This window comes from Humulus lupulus, chromosome 6 (assembly GCF_963169125.1).
Source record: "Humulus lupulus chromosome 6, drHumLupu1.1, whole genome shotgun sequence".
In the NCBI taxonomy this organism is placed as follows: domain Eukaryota; kingdom Viridiplantae; phylum Streptophyta; class Magnoliopsida; order Rosales; family Cannabaceae; genus Humulus; species Humulus lupulus.
In genome coordinates, this window is record NC_084798.1 from 10,394,859 (window position 1) to 10,411,370 (window position 16,512).

General features: G+C 38.7%; 1 protein-coding gene and 2 long non-coding RNA genes across 6 annotated transcripts in view; all 3 read right to left on the minus strand.

The window, feature by feature from the left end:
- The window catches only part of LOC133783775 (uncharacterized), a 31,867-nt gene extending 18,013 nt beyond the window's left edge, over positions 1–13,854 (minus strand). The window contains exons 1-2 of one of the 4 annotated variants that reach the window (XM_062223407.1): positions 13,774–13,848; positions 12,407–12,457 (exon numbers count right to left, since the gene is read on the minus strand). The gene's annotated coding sequence lies outside the window, so the exon portion shown is untranslated. Of the gene's footprint in view, positions 1–12,406; positions 12,458–13,296; positions 13,742–13,773 lie in introns of those variants that run through there. The other 3 variants (XM_062223408.1, XM_062223406.1, XM_062223409.1) reach the window with 3 other exon arrangements.
- On the minus strand, positions 6,100–6,595 carry LOC133783774 (uncharacterized). The gene is made up of 3 exons (XR_009870952.1): positions 6,493–6,595; positions 6,324–6,413; positions 6,100–6,249 (listed from the first exon to the last, which is right to left on the minus strand). It is a non-coding gene; the product is annotated as an uncharacterized LOC133783774 (long non-coding RNA).
- Positions 13,855–15,914: 2,060 nt separating the features above from the next.
- Positions 15,915–16,224, minus strand: LOC133783777 (uncharacterized). Its single transcript, XR_009870953.1, has 2 exons — positions 16,070–16,224; positions 15,915–15,970 (listed from the first exon to the last, which is right to left on the minus strand). It is a non-coding gene; the product is annotated as an uncharacterized LOC133783777 (long non-coding RNA).
- Between the last annotated feature and the right edge of the window lie 288 nt (positions 16,225–16,512).

The window sequence follows — 16,512 nt, forward strand, 5'->3', positions numbered from 1 at the left end:
GTTCTTGGACTCTACAATTCTCCCCTACTAAAAAGAATTTCGTCCTCGAAATTTACTTACCAAATAACTCTGGATACCGGCTCTGCATGTCCTCTTCCAACTCCCACGTTGCCTCGCGTTCAGAACTATTGCTCCATAGGACTTTAACTATAGGAAAGCTCTTGGACCGTAACTGCTTCATCCCCCTATCTAGGATGCTAACCGGTCGTTCCTCGTAACTTAAGTCTTTCTGGAGCGCTATGGTATCGTACTTGAGGACGTGAGATGGGTCTGACGCATACTTGCGTAACATCGAGATGTGGAAGACGCTGTGACTATCGGCTAGTGCTAGCGGTAGGGCTAGTCTATACGCAACTGGTCCCACTTTGTCCAATATCTCAAAAGGACCTATGAATCGGGGACTGAGCTTGCCTTTCTTCCCGAACCGCTTGACACCCTTCATAGGAGATATCTTCAGGAAGACTTGATCTCCAACTTGGAACTCCACATCGCGTCGCTTGGTATCTGCATAGCTTTTCTGTCGGCTTTGAGCAGCAAGCATACGCTGTCTAATAAGCGCTACTGCTTCTTGAGCTTGTCTAACAGCTTCGGGCCCTAGAAGCTGCCTTTCTCCTACCTCGTCCCAGTGCAACGGTGATCGGCACCTTCTTCCATATAGAAACTCATAAGGTGCCATCTCGATCGTCGACTGGTAGCTGTTGTTGTACGAGAACTCGATCAGCGGTAAGTACTTGTTCCACGATCCTCCGAAGTCAAGTACACATGCGCGTAGCATATCCTCTAAAATCTGAATCGTACGCTCGGACTGCCCATCTGTCTGAGGAGGGAAAGCTGTACTAAGACTTAACTTAGTACCCATGGCTTGCTGTAAGCTTCTCCAAAATCTTGACGTAAACACTGATCCTCTATCTGATACTATCGTCTTGGGGATTCCATGCAATCGTACAATCTCTTGGATGTAGATGTCTGCATATTGGTCTGCCGTATAAGAAGTCTTAACAGGCAGAAAATGAGCCGACTTGGTTAGTCTATCTATGACTATCCAAGCAGAATCATGCTGCTTATTTGTCTTTGGCAGACCCGTCACGAAGTCCATGGCTATATCGTCCCACTTCCACTCCGGTATGCTAAGCGGTTGCAATAATCCTGCAGGCCGCTGATGCTCCGCCTTCACTTGCTGGCATACCAGACACTTAGATACATACTCCGCTATGATCTTCTTCATCCCTGGCCACCAATAGACTGCCTTGATGTCATGAGTCATCTTGGTAGACCCTGGATGAACCGAGTATGGGGTGTTGTGCGCTTCTTCTAGGATCGTCTTCTTAATACTCTGATCGTCTGGCACGCATACCTGATCCTTATATCTCAATAAACCTTGACTGGATATTGAGAAATCTGTAGTCTTGCCTTCTCTGACTGCATCCATGTGCGTTGCTAGCGAATCATCATGTCTTTGACCATTCCGTATGTCTTCTAGCAGATTCGATTGGATAGACAAGTTAGCCAGCTTGCCTACAACCACTTCTATTCCGGCACTGATAAGCTCCTGCTGTAGTGGCTTTTCTATTCCGGATAAGGCTGCTAAGTTCCCATAACTTTTTCGGCTAAGTGCATCGGCAACTACGTTTGCCTTCCCCGGGTGGTATAGGATTTCGCAGTCGTAATCCTTTACTAACTCTAACCACCTGCGCTGCCTCATGTTAAGCTCCTTCTGAGTAAAGAAGTATTTTAAACTTTTGTGGTCCGTATAAATCTCGCACCGTTCTCCGTAAAGATAATGGCGCCAGATTTTTAACGCAAAGACCACCGCTGCCAACTCCATATCGTGAGTTGGATAGCGTTGTTTATACTCCTTTAACTGACGTGAGGCGTAGGCTATCACCTTGTCATTTTGCATCAGTACGCATCCCAATCCTAACTTTGATGCATCACAGTAGACAACGAACTTGTCGTTGGGTGTTGGGACACTAAGTACTGGGGTTGAGCAAAGCTTATCCTTAAGTAACTGGAAGCTTTCCTCACACTTATCATTCCAGTTAAACTTTTGTTGCTTCCGGGTCAGGTTGGTGAGTGGAGTGGCTATCTTAGAAAAGCCCTCTACAAACTTTCTATAGTAACCTGCTAGCCCTAAGAAGCTTCTTACTTCCGACGCGTTCTTTGGTCTAGGCCAATCTTTCACGGCCTCTACCTTCGATGGATCTACTGCAACTCCGTCTTTCGATATGATGTGCCCGAGGAACGCCACTTGTGAGAGCCAAAACTTGCATTTCTTGAACTTCGCGTAGAGTTGGTGCTCCTTCAATCGCGTCAAAATCATCCTCAAGTGTTCCTCGTGCTCCCCTTCATCCTTGGAGTAAATTAAAATGTCGTCGATGAACACAACGACGAATTTATCCAAGTAGTCCTTGAAGACCCTATTCATTAAGTCCATAAACGCGGCTGGCGCGTTAGTAAGACCAAAAGACATAACCAAGAACTCGTAATGTCCATAACGAGTCCTAAAGGCTGTCTTAGGGATATCTTCTCCCTTTACCTTGAGCTGATGATACCCGGACCGTTGATCGATCTTAGAAAATACAGTTGCGCCTCGGAGTTGATCAAACAAATCATCAATCCGAGGTAGCGGGTATTTGTTCTTAATTGTTACTTTATTCAGCTCTCGGTAGTCTATGCACATGCGCATACTTCCGTCCTTCTTCTTCACGAATAGTACCGGAGCCCCCCATGGTGAATGGCTTGGCCTAATGAAACCCAAGTCTAGGAGTTCTTGTAGCTGCGTCTTTAACTCCTTGAGTTCCGTAGGTGCCATCCGGTATGGTGCCTTAGAGATAGGCTCGGTGCCTGGTACTAATTCTATCGTGAAGTCTATTTCTCTAGTTGGCGGCAATCCTGGCAAGTCATCGGGAAATACTTCTGGAAATTCTTGTATGACTCGAACATCTCCAACTTTGAGTGATGTCTCCTTTTCCACATTCGTGATGTTGGCTAAGAATGCTTGGCATCCTTTCTCCATCATTCTCTGAGCTTTGAGAGATGACACTAACGGTGTGCGTAGTCCTGAAGCTTGTCCCATGAAGCACAGTTCTCTGGCCGTCAGGAGTATCGAATGTCACCTTCTTGCGTCTGCAGTCGATCGTTGCGCCATGCCGTGCTAGCCAATCCATGCCTAGTATGACGTCGAAGTCTTTGATCACCAGCTCTATCAGGTCTCCTTCTAGTTCCTTGTCCTCAATCTTGATTGGTACGCCTCGTACAATTCGTGATGATAGAACTACTTTGCCCGAAGGCAACTCGGTTGCAAACCTAGTTCTAAATCTTTCACTAGGTTTGTCTAGTTTATCTATCATTCCTAACGAAATATACGAATGAGTGGCTCCCGAATCAAATAATACATGATATAATTTATTGAGGATGGAAACCTGACCTGTGACCACCTTGTTGCTAGCATCCGCCTCTCCTTGGGTTAAAGCAAAAACCCGAGCAGGAACCATCTTTTCGTCCTTCTTTCCTTCCGGCTTTTGCTGAGGACAATCTTTCTTGCGATGCCCCTCTTGACCACAATTGAAACACTCCTTGGTGTTGGCACGGCATTCTCCGGGGTGCTTCTTCTGACATTTGGCACAGGACGGGTATTCCACGTAGTTTGACTTATTTCCCCCATTATTTGGTCGTGCCCTTTATTGTTGTCGACTTGCTTGTTGTCAGGATGCCTTCTCTTCTGTCCGTTACCGTTGTTGTTGGACTGATTGTTGCCGCTATTGCTAGACTGAATGTTGTTCCGACTGGCCTGAGGTTGGCTCTGCTGTCTGGGTTCAGGCTTGCTGGCTTCTTCTTTGCTCACGTTGGCCTGCAACCTTTCTACTTCAATTGCCGTCTCAAGAACGTCGGCATATGAAGTGTTTCCCGGGTTCGCTAGTTTAACCCCCATCTCGATCTTCGGGCGAAGTCCTCTAACAAACTTGTTCACCCTTAGATAGTCGGTTGGAACCAACTCTGTTGCGAACTTGGCTAAGCGATCGAACTGACGAGCATATTCCGCCACTGTTAAATTCCCTTGCTTCAGATTGGTGAACTCCTCAACTCTCGTAGCAAGCACTGCTGAATTGTAGTACTTCTTGTGGAAGAGCTCCACAAATCGGGTCCACGTCATAGTGGCAGCATCGTGGGATTGCTGGACCAAATCCCACCATATCCTGGCATCTTTCTTGAGTAAAGATGAGACGCAGGATATGCGGTCAGCATTATTGAGGTTCATGTGGGCTAGGATCGGCTCCACATTCCTTAGCCATTCTTCTACTTCAAAGGGGTCCGTAGTCCCTTCGAAGTTCGGAGCGTGCTGCTTGCGGAACCTTTCGTACACTGGCTCCATGTGCTGAACAGGATAAGGAGCATAGTTCGTCATAGGCCATCCCCCATACGGACCAACTTGTTGGGGTGCTGGGGCCATTGGCTGTGGCTGCGGCTGCGGCTGTGGCGGAGGCTGAGGCTGAGATTGAGCCTGTTGGCGTTGTTGCTGCAGAAGTTCCTCGACTTGCTGTCGTAGTCTGGCAATCTCTGCAGTGTTGTCAGCTGGCTGTGCCGGTGCATTGCGGCGAGCAGTAACACGTACTCTCCTTCGGCGAACGGTAGGGACCGCATTGGTCGCTGGAACGTCGTTGGAGGCGTTCCCGTTGGTGCGAGCAGATCTTCGGAGAGACATCGTAGCAGAGTTCTAACAATTGAAAGAAACATGTTAGAACTTTTCCTAATAGGCTCTAAGGCAAAAACTTATTCTAAACAAACATATCTCGGACCTATTTATTATGACTTCTTATGAAAAATTATATAGGTCTTTATTTATTATTAGAGCGGGTTTCTATACTTAGAAAAACAAGTCATCTTTATTTTCTAAGTGTGTTTCTAATCATCCTATATGACTTAATTCTCAGGCTCGAAACTTATCTTTGTTCCAAAGTTAACCATATTGAGGGAGGGCTGGGATCAGTAAAATCGTTCCCACTACTAAGGCCCCCTAACTCTCAATAAGGAAACCAGGTTCATTGATTTGTATCCACCCTCACCGAACTTAGTCATTATTCATTTTATTTAGTATCTATTATGATTGTGAAAAAAAATAGAATCAAACTTACACATGATATTCAAATAGCATGTTATTCATTTGGAAAACAATTTCACTTATTACAATCATAACATAAAAGTAAATAAAACAAATACAAACTACTAATCTAAAAATCGGGATCTTCTACATCCGATCCGTCATCTAACATATCATCATCTATAGCCTCATAGTCATCATTATCATGAGCATCAAAATGCCCTCTAGGAAGGTTTGTGAGAATCCTATTCTTTTGCTCCTTGGTGAATTGAAATTCAAATTTTGCGGTGAACCTAACTAAGAGGAAATAGTATCTCATTGCTAATGGTGATTCATCCTCATCATTCATTTCTTCCCATATTTCTTCTAAGGCTGCTATTACAGGATGGAAATCTTTAAACAACCTAATCACTAATACATATTTTTCTGTTGATCTTAGCATTATTTGTTTATCCTCTTGAAGGCCACCTATCGCTTGGTGAAACAAAAGCAACCTTCGAGTAATCCTTTCTAGGGCTCCTACGGTGTTTCTTGGCTCCCTTATTCTTTTTAAGGCCTTAATGGCTCGGATATCTTGGTAGGTTAAAGCTCCATTCATTTTTAACTGAAACATAAACACTAAAGTTGTTAGCTATACACATAGACAAAGTAACTTGTAACTTGTAACTTAAACACTTACTTGGCAGTCCGATTCGGAGCTTTGAGCATGTGTATCGAGGAGAACTTCATGCGAAGGAACCGTTTGCTCTGATACCAACTGTAATGACCCACTAATCTAGACTATTTGGACCATTAACGAAACTATACATAAATAACTCTCATTTTGCAAGTTACTCAATAAATTATGGTATTTTCGTAAAAATGTAAGTTTTATGTATAGTTTTGTTAATGGTCCAAATAGTCTAGATTAGTGGGTCATTACATTGAGACTCGCTGAAGTGAGAGTGTTGGGTAGATGATGACCCCGACTCCGACCTCGACCTTAACCCCGACCCCTTCAATTTGCGGCCCACTCCTCGCACATGTCCACGCCTTTGGCCTAATACTTTTTGTAACACCTCCACCTGATCAACTGATGACGGACTATCATTATTAGAAGCATCAGTGGATGTTTGCTGAGTTTGTAACTCAAAATCAGCCTTCAGTTTTTCCTGTTTTCAAAAAATGTTAGACACTAACATTAAATATAACTCAATTAATATTAAAAAATATAATTCAAACTTACATAATCTTGGCAAGCATCATCGTTCACGAAATCATTTGTTGCTTTCTTCCAATGATAATCCTTCCATGACTCAATGAGGTCCGGGTTCGTCTAAAAAATATAACCCAAATGTTAGAGAACATATAATTTAAAAGAACATAATTTTGATAATATTTTATCTTTTACTTACTTTTTCAAAACGGACGGCTGCCAGCGATTTTGTACCCTGCGTTGTAGAATACTTTTGTTTCTTCCGATTTTCCTTATTCTTTACGGAGCGCGCAATAAATTGAGGACTTGTAAATAACTGACAGATCTGCTTCCACTCCTTCTTGTTAACATCGTTGGTTGGGTTGTTTAGAACCTAATCCCAATCCTCCGGTCCATTGTAGTGTTTCTCAAAGTGTTCGTGTCTTAGTGTTTTCCTATTACGGTATCGGTCTTTCATCTCTCGATCGATACCATCTAAACACTTTAAGAAATCCTCGCGGCCCGCTATTTGATAATAGTACTAAATTGAAAATTATACATATTAATAATATATGTACTATATTAAAGACAAATTTTAAAAAAATATATTTAATACTATTTTTACCTGAATTATGCCAAGGACCTGATCCTTGTATTGTTTAGGCACTAATTCCCATGAACCGTAATGTCCGGGAACTTTCGTTTTAATTTGGGTTCCCACAAGGCGGACAAAAGCAGCGTGCTCGCCCCCAACAACCTTGTACGTTCGTGGGCAAAACGTTACTTCCAGTGGTTTTCCATTTTAAATATTCAGCGTATGCCGATATATAGCAGCTATAGGGGCGATATACCGCAGTACGGGGATATGAAAAACACGAAACGTCGCACGATTGCCTCGGGCATACTGGCCCAGGCGATATATCGCCTACAGGGGCGATATATCGCCTCCTTCAGGGCATTTTGAAACTTTTTGAAAATGTTCTCCATTCAAATCTTCAACTTCTTGATAAGTCCAGCATCTTTCTGAACGAGTCTTCAGCCTCTGCTGAACGATAATTCAAATATTTTTCACTTAAAATGCCATTATTTTTATTCAAGTTAAATGAAGATCTTTTCATTCCTAAACTCTATAAATAGGACCTAGTACCCAGCCATTTATTAATCTATTAAGCTAAGTTCAGAGGCTACAAGTTGCTAGGTTATCATATTGAGAGTGTAAACACTTAGGTTGGGAATTATAAGCTTAATCATTATAAGCTTACCAAATACTTGGGAAGTAAGGTTTATAGCATTTCGGTTCAAGGTTTAGATTGGCTATAGAAGCATTCAAGGTATTCTACACTCTAGTTCATTTGGTATTATTTTCTTTAAGTTCTCATAGTCTTCTACTCAGCATTCTAACCTTATTCTTTATTCTTGGTTAGGAAATCTAAGAACTTGCACATAAAGTTTTGGTAAGTATATTCTCAATGGTATAGTTCTTCCATTCTTTTCATCTCATTCTCTTTAATATACTCACCCTTCCATTTATGGTTTTTAGGAGTGTTCCAAAGTCCCAACTCTGTTCTCATATCCCGGTAATTTTGGTAAGGAAAATAGGATAGGATTTGTGTGTTATATGATTTTATATGTTATCTTATGATTTTGTGTTATGTAATATGCTATGTTAAGTATGTTTGTAGACTTGGGCATATGGCCTATATAACTAACAAGCCCCAATAAATTATGGGCATATGACTTGCTTAGCTAGCAAGCCCCACTAATCTAATGGGCATATGACTTGTTTAGTTTATGGGACCCCAAGTAATAATGGCCATTATATTATGTATGTGACATAAGTGTTATGATATGTTTTATGTTTCTTTATGAAATTTATGTATGTGGTTTATGTGTTAGATTTTCCTTGCTGGGCATTAGGCTCACTCCTTTTTGTTTATATGTGCAGGAAAATAGCTTTAGCGGCGGGAAAGGTTCTTGGAAGCTTGGGGATGTGTGTTGAGGCGGAATGGAATCGAAGGGCCGAGAGTTCGATTTGAGGATGAAGTTTCTTAACTTATGGTTTATATGTGTTTTTCCGCATTTTTCTATGTAATCAATTAAGTTATGTTTTCCTTTTTAAACAATGGGATCCCATATCCTAACTTAAATTTTATGTAAGTTTAACATTTATTTTTACAAGTTTTTTTAATAAAGTTATGATCATTTTACTTGTAAGTTTTATAAGGATTAGTGTCTATGGATAGTTTTCGTTAATGGTCCAAAGTCTAGAGTAGCTGGGTCATTACAGTTGGTATCAAAGCAACCATTACTCCGCATGAAGTTCTCCTCGATACACACACTCAAAGCTCCGAATCTGACCGCCAAGTAAGTATTTAAGTTATAGTTATTTTGCTTATGTGTATAGCTAACGATTTTTAGTATTTATGTTTTCAGTTAAGTATGAACAGAGCATTAACTTATGAGGATATCCGAGCCATTAAGGCTTTAAAGAGAATAAGAGAACCAAGAAACACCATAGGAACACTAGAGAGAATCACTCGGAGATTGCTTTTGTTCCACTGAGAGATAGGTCACCTTCAAGAGTCTAAGCAAATCATGATGAGAGCAACGAAGCAGTATGTTTTAATAATTAGACTATTTAGAGATTTTCATCCCGTAATTGAAGCCTTAGAGGAAATATGGGAAACAATGGATGATGAGGATGAACTACCAGCAGCAATGCGATATTACTTCCTCTTAATTAGGTTCTCTTCAAAATCAGAATTTCAGTTTACAAATGAGCAAAAACATAGGATTTTTACGAACCTTCCTAGAGGACATTTTGAGGCACATGATAATGAAGATTATGAAGAATTGGATGATGATATGCTAGATGAAGGATCGGATGTAGAAGATCCATATTTTTAGAATAGTTAGTTTTTCATTGTTTATTTTATTTAATGTTTGTTTTATGGTTGTAATAAGTGAAAAACTATTTTCCAAATTAATATCATGTTATTTTGTTATCATGTATGAGTTTGATTTTTTTTTATTTTTGCAATCATAATAAATAATAAGTAAAATAAATAATGACTAAGTTCGGTGAGGGTGGATACAAGTCAATGAACCAAGTTTCTATATTGAGAGTTAGGGGGCCATAGTAGTGGGAACGATTTTACTGATCCCAGCCCTCCCTCAATATGGTTAACTTTGGAACAAAGATGAGTTTCGAGCTTGAGAATTAAGTCATATAGGATAATTAGAAATAGACTTAGAAAATAAAGATGGCTTGTTTTTCTAAGTATAGAAACCCACTCTAATAAATAGAGAAGACTTATAAAATTTTCATAAGAAGTCATAATAAATAGGTCTGAGATATGTTTGTTTTAGAATAAGTTTTTGCCTTAGAGCCTATTAGGTAAAGTTCTAACATGCTTCTTTCAACTGTAAGAACTCTGCAACGATGTCGCTTCGAAGATCTGCACGCACCAACGGAAACGCCTCCAACACTGTTCCAGCGAACAATGACGCCCCTCCAGTTCGCAGAAGGGGAGTGCGTGCTACTGCTAGCCGCAATGCGCCGGCACCACCAGCTGACAACACTGCAGAGATCGCCAGACTGTGACAACAAGTGAAGGAACTTTTGCAGCAACAATGCCAACAGGCTCAGACTCAGCCTCAGCCTTCGCCTCAGCCGCAGCCGCAGCCACAACAAATGGCCTCAGCACCCCAACAAGTTGGACCATATGGGGGATGGCCAGTGGAAAACTATGCGCCATATCTAGTACAACACTTGGAGCCAGTTTATGAGAGGTTCCGCAAGCAGCACGCTGCAAACTTCGAAGGGACTACAGACCCCTTTGAGGCAGAAGAGTGGCTAAGGAATGTGGAGCTAATTCTGACACACATGAATCTCAGTAATGTGGATCGTATATCCTGCGTCTCGTCATTACTCAAGAAGGATGCCAGGATATGGTGGGACTTGGTCCAGCAATCGCATGATGTTGCCACCATGACATGGACTAGATTTGTGGAGCTCTTCCACAAGAAGTACTACAATTCGGCTGTACTCGCTACGAGAGTTGAGGAGTTCGCCAACTTGAAGCAGGGTACTTTATCAGTGGCAGAGTATGCTCGTCAGTTCGACCGCTTAGCTAAATTCGCATCTAAGATGGTTCCAACCGATTTTCTAAGGGTGAACAAATTTGTTAGAGGACTTCGACCGAAGATCGAGATGGGGGTTGAGTTAGCAAACCCAGGGAATACTACATATGCCGACGTTCTTGAGACGACAATAGAAGTAGAGATGTTGCAGGCTAATGTAAGTAAAGAAGAAGCCAGTAAGCCTGAACCTAGACAGCAGAGTCAACCTCAGACCAGTCGGAACAACAACTATAATGGCAACAATCAGTCAGGCAACAACGGTAACGGTCAGAAGAGAAGGCATCCTAACAACAAGCAATCTGACAGCGATAAGAGGGCACGAACAAATAATGGGGGAAATAGGCCAAGTTATGTGGAATACCCACCATGTCCTAAGTGTCAGAAGAAACATCCTGGAGAATGCCGCGCAAACACAAAGGAATGTTTTAGCTGTGGTCAGGAAGGACACCGAAAAAGAGATTGTCCCCAGCGCAAGCCAGAAGGGAAGAAAGACGACAAGATGGTTCCTGCTAGGGTTTTTACCTTAACCCAAGGAGAGGCTGATGCTAGCAATAAGGTGGCCACAGGTCAGGTTTCTATCCTCAATAACATATGCTATGTATTATTTGATTCGGGAGCCACTCATTCGTATATCTCATTAGGAATGATAGAAAAACTAGACAAACCTTGTGAAAGATTTCGAACTAGGTTTGTAATCGAGTTGCCTTCGGGCAAAGTAGTTCTATCATCACGGATAGTACGAGGCGTACCGATCAAGATTGAGGACATAGAACTAGAAGGAGACCTGATAGAACTAGTAATCAAGGACTTTGACGTAATACTAGGCATGGACTGGCTAGCACGGCATGGTGCAACCATCGACTGTAAACGCAAGAAGGTGATGTTCGAGACTCCTGACGGCCAAAAACTATGCTTAATGGGACAAGCTTCAGGATTACGCACCCCGTTAGTATCATCTCTCAAAGCTCAGAGAATGATGGAGAAAGGATGTCAAGCGTTCTTAGCCAGCATCACAAATGTGGAAAGGGAGACACCACTTAAGGTTGGAGATGTTCGGGTTATAAAAGAATTTCCAGAGATATTTCCCGATGACTTGCCAGGATTGCCGCCAACTCGGGAGATTGACTTCACGATAGAATTAGTACCGGGCACCGAACCTATCTCTAAGGAACCATACCGGATGGCACCTACGAAACTCAAGGAGTTAAAGACGCAGCTACAAGAACTCCTAGACTTGGGTTTTATTAGGCCTAGCCATTCGTCATGGGGAGCTCCAGTGCTATTCGTGAAGAAGAATGACGGAAGTATGCGGATGTGTATAGACTATCGCGAGCTGAACAAGGTAACGATTAAGAACAAGTACCCGCTACCTCGGATAAACAATAAAGAATCAATATAGACTAGGAATCAAATACTGATAGGAAAATACAGACAAAAATATAACTCAAATTATAAGGAAAATATAAACAACAAGATATTACTCAATTAATTCAATATTTTTTAGTTAAGACAATAAAAACATTTCTCTAAAAAAAATGAGCAGCAAAACATGACTTACATGTGGAGCTCTTGTAACTAAAATAAACAAGCATATTCTCACTAAAACAAAGTTTCCACTGTTAATACAGCATATCCAATTTAGAATATGAGCTAAATTCATAGAAATTAAACAAATAAAAATAATATAACACATAATTATCATGACTAAATTTAAAACGGACAACACTTCCCCTATATTTGTAACCTAACCATCTGTCAATACCACTTCAAATAATACAATCAATTCAAACAACATGCAATTTTTCTTCCTTATATCTCCCCCAGCACACAATTATATATATCACATAACCTACTTCACTAAGACATGCAAGCTCTCAACCTTCCGTTATCACCGCAGCACACAATTATAATCACAAAACCTACTTCACTATGGATGAATATTTAAGATATTCAAACTCCTCTATAATATTAAAAAGAATAAAAAATTATACCTTTTCCAATCAATAGCAAGCTTTTTTAATGCTCCTTGCTAATTATACTACCTAAACATAAAATTAATGCTTCAAATATTATAACATGAAATATATTGTACTCAAAAGTAATACAAGTATTTTTAATTAACTATGTGAGTATAGAAATGAGTGTTTAATTTTCCTAGAAAATGGGCTAGATGAATAGAGACTACTACTAATAAGCGGACCAAAGAAAACAAGACAAATTTTTTACTTACATATGTATAGCTTAGTACATAGTGACTTTTTCTAGCAATATTAGGCCTATTAACACCACACATACATACATACATACATAACCAGTTCACACTTCAAATAACTAAAACCACTCGTTTGGTATTGATGCATAATCATTATAGTCAATTGGGCTTAGCCATGGATATGTGTTTATATATATGCGTGTGTATAATATATTTTAATATTCTCATCAGAGACACCTAAAAACAGTTTCACCATCAGAGAAATATTATAGGGATAATTGATCAAAATTTAAACTTGTGTATAGAAGTTATTACTTCAAGAATAGTGCATGCGTGTGGAATATAGAATTATTACTGTCGCTTTTTAGGAAACCCCACACAAAAAGCTACTGTCGCGATCTTAAATGAGTTGTACTGAAACTCTCAATTCAACTTCAGTGTGTAGATCACAAATGATATTTTAGAAAACTCACATGATAAATTTATAATGATCAAAGAGCAGAAAAAGTATACATGGCAGGGGAATCGAGGAAAACAAATATTTTATTGCACCAAACAAAACACAAGTGATTCTCAAGAACTAGCAATAGTTTTGTCAGAGGATTCAACCATGTTAAAAGAAAAACAAAAACTGGAAAAATAAAATAAAAGAAGAAAAAAACAAATTACCCTGTTTCTTTAAATGAATACTCTTTCACTCTCTTAGCTTTTTCAATTTCAGTAGCAGCAGCACTATATACGACTATCCTTGCACATATAACCTAACAGCAAAAGTTCCAAGCCTTAACTCATGATTTCAATTAATGAGAGAAATTAAAAATGTTAAAAACTAAAACTTCTCTAGATCTACGATATATTTAATTGTCAAGATGTTAATACAGATACATCTCTCTCCCATCCCAAAAAAAATGTTTTCTACTCTTTAGACTCTTTAACATCATAAGTGCGAACCAATGACCCAAACAGACCCAATCAAACCCAATGCCACAAAGTTTTCATTCCTCTATCAAAAATCCAAAGACAAAAACAAGAGAAAAGAAACAAATCTACACCAATTAAACCCTAACCTTCCAATCGACCAAGCAAGAAATTAAACATCAGAACTCAATACAAACTATAAAGGAAAATGAATAAAATTGTACTCACCTTGACTTTTTGAGTGAGAAGAATTCGGACCCTAAGATCTTTTAGGTTTAAGGTTTTAAACTTTGAACCCCTTAAATTTTTGATCCCAAAAGAGGGTGTTTTAATATTTAAACTCGCAAGTGCACGAATCGTTTCGGAATATAATGTTCATGTAAGCACGAGGTCGAACCCATGGGAGTTGACTAACATCAAAAGAAACTATTTCAAACAAAGCAAGAATATTCTAACCTAGTTCCAAATATTTTATGAGATTTTTGTTTTAGAAAAATAAAAGACAAGTAATAAAAATATTAATGATAAAAATGGTTTTCAAATGAGATATGTAAAATAAGATTATTAAGATTTTAGAATCCACAAAATGCAAGTTCAATAGTATTTATAAGTATATTGATTCCCAAGTTTTGATATAGTTGAAATAAATCACACTATATATTTTTTCAAAATATATTTTCTATTCAAGCACAAGTTACTCTTTCAAAAATGTAGGATTTTTCTTCACTTATATAAAATATAATTTCTAAGCATTAGTTGTGTTACAACCTAATGAAACTACAAAAAATCAAAGAGATTATGTTTAGGCAAAATATGATACTTATGCTCTAAGAATTAGATGTGAACAATTTAATGAAAAACATTTAATCAAAGAATATCATATTTTTGCATAATGAAGAACTAAGTGTAATATGCTTTAACAATCAACACTAGATGAAAAAATGCATATCTTTGATAGAAAAATCCATAAACAATGTTGTACAAATGGGAAATCAACATACAACAAAAAATACTATCTAGTTACATTTTGCTTCATCATCATCTTAATAACCTTTGAAAAAGATTAGAAGCTCATAACTAGATTGAAATAAAAATTACAAAATAACATACTTGACATGCTCTTCAAAAGATGAAAATGGTAGAGAGAAAATAGTGAAAAATATGAAGTGTAGAAGATGTTGAAAAGATGAAGAAGAAGAGCTCCCCAAATGGTCTTACAAGACTCTATTTATAGACAAAATATGGAGATTAAATTAATCAAATTAAAATAAATTAATTGATTAATTTAATTGTGTTGGAAAGTGGTAGGATAAATAGAGTAAGTATAAGAGTATTGGAAAGATGAAATGTTTGGTTGGGTAAAAGATTAGTGAAAATCTAGGGTAAAAAAAATGAATTAGGAATGTTTATTTAGGTAAGAAAAATAGGGAAGAGTGAATTGATATTTGAGTGAAAAATATTGGGAATAAAAATGTGGTTTTTTGGCCTTTTGGTGGCTATTGGCAGCTTGGTTGGTTCGGCTGGGCCTGGTGTGCTTTGGTGGAGAGAGCTGGCAGGAGGAAAAACGTGATGGGGCAGCAGCTGAATGTTGGGCCTTTTTGGAGCTGGGCCCAAGTTGGTGGAGTGATTCGGTTGAGTTTGATGATATATGTTAAGGAATCAGCTGGACAGGTGGCGGCGGCTTGTGTTGGCAGCTGGAGCTTCAGGCATCAAATGCTGAAGGAGAATTGGTGAGAGCAGAGAGAAGGCTGGATGTTGAATACTAAATGCTGAAGGAGCTGAACGTGAGGAATCAGGCGTTGGGCCTGGGCTGGGCCGAAATGGGCTAAAGGCATGGCATTTTTAACAATGTCATTTTCTTCAAAACTAACACTTTTTTTCTCTTTATTTCTTTTTTCCCTTTTTTTTCACTCTTTCTTGGCTTTTCAAGAACCAAAAATAAAACAATTTCCTACAAAATAAATATAAATTAAGTTATGATAAAATATTTTCAATTATAAATAATTAATATAAATTCTTTGGAAATATTAATTATAACTCAATTTAACATTTAAGTTCAACAATACCCATTTTTTTTACCACTAACTTAACAATAATAATTCAAATAATTAAGTATAACATTTTACAACAAAATGCTTATATAAACACACAAAATTATATAAAATCATGATAGGACTACTAAATTCAAAATTACTTAAAAAATTAATAAATCAATTAAAAACTCAAGAATTAAGCAACAATTAGCACATAAAAAGTAGTAAAATAACTCTATTTTGTAGAGTTATCAAGAAATTAAACATCAGAACTCAATACAAACTATAAAGGAAAATGAATAAAATTGTTCTCACCTTGACTTTTTGAGTGAGAAGAATTCGGACCCTAAGATCTTTTAGGTTTAAGGTTTTAAACTTTGAACCCCTTAAATCTACAACAAGAAAATTAAATAATAGGTCAAAAGAACATTGAAACACATATAAATCATACTTTTACAGATCAAAATAAAAAAATAACATATTGAAATTACCTTTCTCAGATCGCCGTCCATGGAGCAATGGAAGAAATTGCGCGCGAAAGGGAGAGAGAAGGGGAGCCGAGGGAGAAGGCCTGAAATAGCAGAAAAGTTGCCCAAAAATAAAGGTTCGCCGAGGGAGAAGAAGCAGTTCATCAGTCGGAATTTGCAGGGAAGTCCCTGAGGGAAATGGCCTAAGATGGCAGAGAAGCGTGTGATGGAAGATGCACAGTTGAGAAAGTCGTGAGGGAATGAAGATGCAGAGTTGGGCTTGTTTATGGGCCATCTCTTTTTGTTTATTTAAAAAAAATTGGACTTTGGCTAGCCCAATTTTGTAGGAATATATATTTTTAAAAGAAGAATTTATATGAAATATGCCAAAATTTTCTAAACTTGATAAATATGGCATTTTTTGTGTGTATTTTGTATGGTATTTTATGTTTTCTTACTTTTTTATG